Below are 7135 nucleotides of genomic sequence, written 5' to 3' on the forward strand. Positions count from 1 at the left end.
CTCAGGGCACCATCCCGGGTTGAGCGCCCGCCCGCGGCGTGACCTCCCTCGGTGTCTTTTGCTCACTCTGACTCAGCGCCTTGGACTGGGGCCTCAATGTTGGGATCTGACCCGGTGGTTTTTAATGAGGTTCTGAGGTCCCAAGTCGGGGAGCTCACACCTCACCCCCTGAACTCTCTGGCTTTGTGGGGTGTCCCATCCCGGTGGGGTCCTGAGCAGTGCACATTTTGCTGGTCACACACATTTTCTTTTCACGTAGCTTTGGCATTTCCTTCGCCAAACCTTCATCAGCACCATCACCAATATTTTAGTATATGAATTCAATAATCACAGAAATCGAGGAAGGCAGACTGCCAACCAATGGTCATTGTGGCCAATTCAATGCCAGTTTGGGGTGTAGTGGATAAGGAAACTTTACTCTGTGCAAAGAGCTGAATTCTAATACGGCAAGAACGGTGGCTGGGGTGGGGGTGGGTTCAGCTCAATGCCACTCTGCCCCTCTGGTTGGTGTTTCAGCCTTCCAGCTCCAGCAGGGAAACGCAGTCTTCAGTCTATCTAGCCACAGGGATGCTGACGTATAGAAAGAAGTCCCATCCCTGTTCCTTGATTGGTCTGATCTCATGTAAATGAGGGCTCCAAATCCTTGCAGTCTGATTGGTCAGATTGGTGCTAATAGAGTATACCTGTACAGCTCCAATTGGTCAGGCAAAGTCTCAGTCCTATTGGTTGAAATAGGCTTCCAGGAACTCCTCTGGCTCAAGAGGGCAGGAACACAGGGCAGGCTAGGGTGACAGGCCTCTGTGTAACAATTGTTGCTATGCTCTATTTTTTAAAAATATATTTTATTGATTTTTTACAGAGAAGAAGGGGGAGGGATAGAGAGCCAGAAACATCGATGGAGAGAGATCAATCAGCTGCCTCCTGCACGCCCCCCAGTGGGAACGTGCCCGCAACCAAAGTACACGCCCTTGACCGGAATCGAACCTGGGACCCCTGAGTCCGCAGGCCGATGCTCAATCCACTGAGCCAAACCGGTCCGGCTATTTTTTAAATTTTAATCCCAGTTACCCACCAGGAGCCCTTCTTGGTAGGTGTCTTCTTAGGCTCCACCTGCACAAGACACACCATTTATTTATCAAGCACCTACTACTTATATTTTACAACAATTCTTGGGCATAACGACTATCTCCATTTGAGTAATTCCAAAAGAATTTGGCAAAACTTATACCCCTCCCACATTCTTTAAGTTTTTTTCTCTAAACAAGTTTAACAATTGCAAAGGATGTAATTTCCCACATCCTCTAAATATTTTTAGTGCCCATGATGACCCCAGATCATCCTATGTGGTTACTTGAGGTCTCTGAGTTTGCAAGGTTGCCATAAAGGCCTTCCGCGAGCTTATCAGGTTTAGTATTTGGCCCCTTTTTGTCCACAGGTTCTATAAATGAGATTATTGCTGGAATGAGACGGTTCAGGGGAAAAGACAACAACAACAAAAAGGATTTAGAGCAGCGGTTCTCAACCTGTGGGTCGCGACCCCTTTGGGGGTCGAATGACCCTTTCACAGGGGTCACCTAAGACCATCGAAAAACACACATATATATAATTACATATTGTTTTTGTGATTAATCACTATGCTTTAATTATGTTCAATTTGTAACAATGAAATAGGGGGTCACCACAACATGAGGAACTGTATTAAAGGGTGGCGGTATTAGGAAGGTTGAGAACCACTGATTTAGAGGATCTATAACACATTGCCTGTTAAGTTTATAGAAATTTTATGTTTATGAGGTATTTATAACTAAGTTAGCAAAGAAGCTGTTGATAAACAAGAGCAAGGAGGAGACTTGGGTTCAAGTAAAAAGTGAATATGCACTCACAGTACCGATAATCATTTGACAACAAGTAATGATGTTTCTCCTACAAATCTGAATAAAATGTAAGAAACTACATGTCTAGCCAGTGTGGCTCAGTGGTTGAGCATCGGCCCACGAACCAGGGGGTCACTGTTCAAGTTCTGGCCAGGGCAAATGCCTGGGTTATGGCTAGATCCCTAGTAGGGGGCCTGCATGAGGCAGCCAGTCAATAATTCTCTCTCATCATTAATGTTTCTATCTCTCCTTCTACCTTTCTCTCTCTGAAAACAATAAAAGTAAATAAATAAAGGATGTTCTTGTTTTTTAAAAAATGTAAGAAACTGTAAATATTTCTCTCTTTTCCGTGTCCAGCACAGCTAGAGAGTGGTCCAGTTCCTGAGTAGGGGCTGCTGGGGATTGAGAAAATGAAAGAAAGAGACAGACACAGAAATGGAAGGAAAAAGCTGGTGCCGGGCGGGACCACTGTCCTCTGATGGAGACACAGGGACCCAGAGCCAACACAGCATGTTTATTTTATACAGCAAAAAGCAGGAAGTTTTACTAAAGGTCAAGACAAGGGAGATTATGTGCATTCTTGGGTGGGCCCAAGTCGTATTCATTCCTGAGGAAATCAAAGAAGTATCTTAATATTTCAATAGTGTGGTCAGGCAGAAGGCAGGAGAGCAACAATGTAGCTTTATTCTTCTCTTCTGTTCCTAACTGTTGAGGCTTTGAAAAGCGCTTCATGTAAATCAGCTGGGAGAATGGGCTCTGGCAATGCCCTAAAAAACTGCTTAAGGAGTTCTGCAATAGCACAAGGACGTGCAGAAGACAGGCGACTTTCACCATGGTCCAGCGTATTCTATCTTGATACAGACCTCTTCACATGTGGTGAGAGCCTACTTTTTAGTTCACAGACAGCTAGAGGGAGCTCTCTGAGGTCTCTTTTATAAGAGCACTGATCCCATTCCCGAGGGCTCCACCCTCAGGACCTAATCACCTCCCAAAGGCTCCACCTCTGAATACCATCACCTTGGGGATCAAGCCTCAATACATGAATTTGGGGGAAATAAACCTTCAGGAAGACAAGAAGGACAGCAAATAGCTCCACTGCCCGCATGTTCCCCGGCCTATATGCTCTGGAGAGAGTACACAGAGAGTCTGAGCACCTGGAAATTGGCACCCTCAAAGCTCTCTGAGCCCTCCTTTAAAATGTTTCTCCTGTCCCCAGTATCTCAGTTGACTATTAAGTAAATGAGCTGTTTAAACATAAGTGTGCACAGCTCAGTGTGTCCAGCAGGTGGAGCTGCAACCCGTTTCTTCTTGGGCAAGAAAATGATTTGCAGCCAACTCAGCAGGGAGAAATCTGATCTCTTCTTCTCTGCTGTACTTTTGGGGAACAGGGTCACTATGAGCCAAAACAAAGAAAGCAGTATGACCAGAGACTGGTTGCTTTAGAAGGAGAAGTGATGGGACGTATTCTGAGAATTTAAGAAGTATACGCATTATGAAAGTTACTGTTGTTTACAGATCCACTTATAAAACATTAGATCATGCTTCCAATTACCACGGTGTTCAGTCCCCAGCACCAGTCACAGAGTTTGGTCTCCAGAATCTGAGGCAGTTCTGCTTAACCAAGCTTAACTCAACACCCAGACCACATGCCCACCCATTACCCCGGAAAACCAACCATTTTCCTGGGCCAAGCGGCCGCTGTGGACAGCATGCTGATTCTCCAGAAACCCAGGTGCAGAGAAATGGCAGCTAAGCAATGGGAGAACGCCTGCCGAGTAGAACAGTGTTAGAGAGAAAGGAGAGATCGGGTTAGGCGGGAACGAAGGCAGGTGGCCTCCTTGTTTCCTTGGTGCCCTCTCTTGCCCTGTTTCCATTCCCACTGCATCAGCCACTCCACTTGTCCAACCCCAAAAACATGTGTTCCTCTGACCTGCAGGACTTCATGGTCCGTAGGTCTGGCACCCCATTGTTTATGACATGACCAGTGATTACCAGGGTAGGGGTGGAGGAAGGGTGGCTGTAAAGGGGCAGCACGAGGGCATTTTTGGGGTGATGGCACTCTTCTGTATATATGGTCACATGGATCTGTACATGTGCTAAAGTTCATAAACTGGTACACTGGCTCACTCAGAAGTCAATTCTACTGTATGTTAATTAAAAAATAAAATTGAAGCCTTGGCTCACTGGTTAGAGCATCGGCTCATGCACCAAAGGGTCATGGATTTGATTCCTGGCGTGTACCTGGGTTGCAGGTTCAATCTCCAGTCTGGGTCCAGATGCATGTGTGAGGCAACCAATGGACGTGGTTCTCTCACATTAATGTTTCTCTCTCTCTCTCTCCCTCCCTCCCTTTCAGTCTCTAAAAAATCAATGGGAAAAATATCTTCTGGTGAGGATTAACAAAAAATAAACAAATAAAATAAATTGTAGAAGCTGATAGCAGGTAGAACTTTACAGATGATTATCATGAACTTTAAATGATTGGTATCAGCAAGGTCCCCATTACAGCAGAATTCCTTAAAGCTCCCAATGCCAGGTGCACATTTTCTCCAGTTATGCAAATAAGATATTTGTTTTAGTCATGGGAAAACAAATAATGTAGGAACAAGACATGGATGTTTACTGCTTCAACTTCTAAGCAATATTGACTGGAGATTTAAAAAATTAAACACATGAGGATTGGAAGGGTGACAATAAAACCATCATTATTTGTATGTAGGGAAGCAGGGAGACTAAGAAACACAGAGAAAAGAGATCACACGCCCTCCCAAGTGCAGATGTTCTGTTGGGAGGCTGACCTGAGCCAAGAAAGAGAGAATTTGTAAATGAACTCTGGAGTTCTAATGTTAAACAGGACTGGACTCTGTTCTGCCCAGAAGGAGGCTATTGTTTAGCACTGAAAGTGACTAAGCTCTGAGAGCGGCCAGAAATGTCAGCAGCCAGGAGGGTTGGAAACACTACATGTTGTGGGGGGAGGGGGGAAAGAGAACACCCAGAAATCTGCCTCCTGGTTGCAGGTAACCACACAGGTTGGCTGATTATGCTGATGAGATGCTCACCCTCTGATGGGACAGAAGCCACAGACCTGCTTGGGGGGTAGGGGGGAGGGCGGTCAGAGGTAGGGGGACCTGCTGCCAGACCCTCACCCTGATTCCCATAGCCACATTCACACGTCCACCTCTGTCAGAGGAGCAGGAAATGCAGGCAAGCTCCCAACTCAAAGTCAATGAAGCCAGGACCTTCCCGCCCTCTTGGGATTTGAAGCCTGAGGCAGCAATGATACCCAGAGGCACATCAGGCTTTTGGACAACTAAGCATCTCTTTCCCATTAAAAGTGCAATATGTAAAAGTAAAGGGGCAAGTGCATTTGGCAGAAAGGAGTGAGTGAATAAGGGAAAAAATGACATGATGGAGTGAAAGAACTTGGCTGGAAAGGGAGATGGTGTTGGAGGAAGGCAGCGTGAGGGAATTAGGTGAAGAGGATGCTGAGTTCATTGGTCTGTGTGATGAAGGGCAACTTTTTGTTGTTGTTAGAGTTACTCGAGTCCTCGTGCTGACTGGCATTTTTGTGTGTGAGGTTTTCTTCTTGAGTAATCCTGTCCCTTGGCAAGCATGCACAATACAGTTGTTGTAACTTTAAGAAGACATTGTTGGCTTAAGATACGTTAGTTGCGATCAGAACAGCCATCATTGTGCTTTCTAGAGAATTCATTTTGTGATGTCACAGAAGCTGCCATGCTTCATCAGAAGGCTCTCTTTCATGAGCACCTGATATTTTCTTTTAGCTCCTGAGGTATTCTAGCAGGGACTCATATTTACACACCCATGTTCATGGCAGCATTAGTCACAATAGCCAAAAGGTGGGTCAGCCCAGGTGTCCACACACAGGCCTTGCTAACAGCATATGAGGACTGAGAGGGCAGGAAGGACTGAGAGTGCCTAAAGCACAGACAGGATGGTGGCACTCTCCTAAAATTAAATCAGCAGAAAAGCAACCTCCAACCAGAAATTAACTGCATGCAAGCCCCACAAATTCAGTTTTCGCCGTGATGATTATTTAAATGCTCTTCATAAAATATCCAGAATAACACGATTTTAAGTACTTTCAACAAATAGCTTGAGTTTTTGTGCCATCATAAGCCCTGACAATGCCCATCGAAAAATCCGCTCAACATCATATGTTATCAGGGTGCTGCAAATTAAAACAAGAATGAGATATAAACACACACCTATTAAAATGGCCAAAGTCCAAAACATTGACATCAAATGCTAGCCAAGATGTGGAGCAATAAGAACTCTCGTTCATTGCTAGTGGGAATGCAAAATGGTGCAGCCACTTAGGAAAACATTTTGGCAGTTTCTTACAAAACTAAGCATACTCCGGCCATATGATCTATAATAATTGCATTCCTTGGTATTTAACCAAAGGAGTTATGTCCACACAAAAACCTGCGAGTGGATATTTACATAAGGTTTATTCACGATTGCCAACACTTAGAAGCAACCAACGCGTCCCTCGGTAGGTGAGGCATAAATTAACTGGTACAAGTACTTTCAGCAACACTTGGAGAGATTAAAGGAGGTGAGAGAAAGTGGGGGTGTTTTGACACTCTGGCTTCTCATGTGCTGACATTTAATACACCTTGGAAAGGAGAATCTAATTCCAGAGCTATCAGCATTTTTAGGATGTTTATTTGACAAAGCAGCTGCATCCACAGCATTGAGGCTTTTCAGACTTTAAGCACCTCGCCCCAGGAGAGAGCTGGGGGCCTGCTCCTTTCGTAGTTGGACCCAGTGCTACCTTAGGTGAGCAGTTGGGGCTGCAGACGGTTTCAGGCAAGCTTCACGGTGGATCACTCCTCTCCGCAAACAGTTGCATGTTGTTTACCAAAAGGGAAGTAACAAATTCTGGAATGTCACCCTTTCCTACGGGCCCCTGTGTTTCAAGGCCAAATAGCATGATACATTTTTTTCTCCCCACGTGGTGCTTCCTCGAAATAGAACAGGTTGGAAAAGCAGGCTTCTCTGTGCGCGCATGCGCATGAATGCAGCTGTGTGAGAGATGAGTGCCTCCGGCAAAGAGGGCGCAGGGCAGAGGGACAAAGGTGGGCATGAGGGTGGCTACTCGCACCTCTCCACGGACTGGGGGACCGCCCAACAGGCAGCTATGTCTGGAGCTGAAATACAAGCAAGGAGGCCAAAAAAAGGTTAGAACTTTACTAAAGTTTACTCCCAAACAATGCAGTGCAACTGGGGAGGGG

The sequence above is a fragment of the Myotis davidii genome, unplaced genomic scaffold (assembly GCF_000327345.1).
Source record: "Myotis davidii unplaced genomic scaffold, ASM32734v1 scaffold96, whole genome shotgun sequence".
Lineage (NCBI taxonomy): Eukaryota > Metazoa > Chordata > Mammalia > Chiroptera > Vespertilionidae > Myotis > Myotis davidii.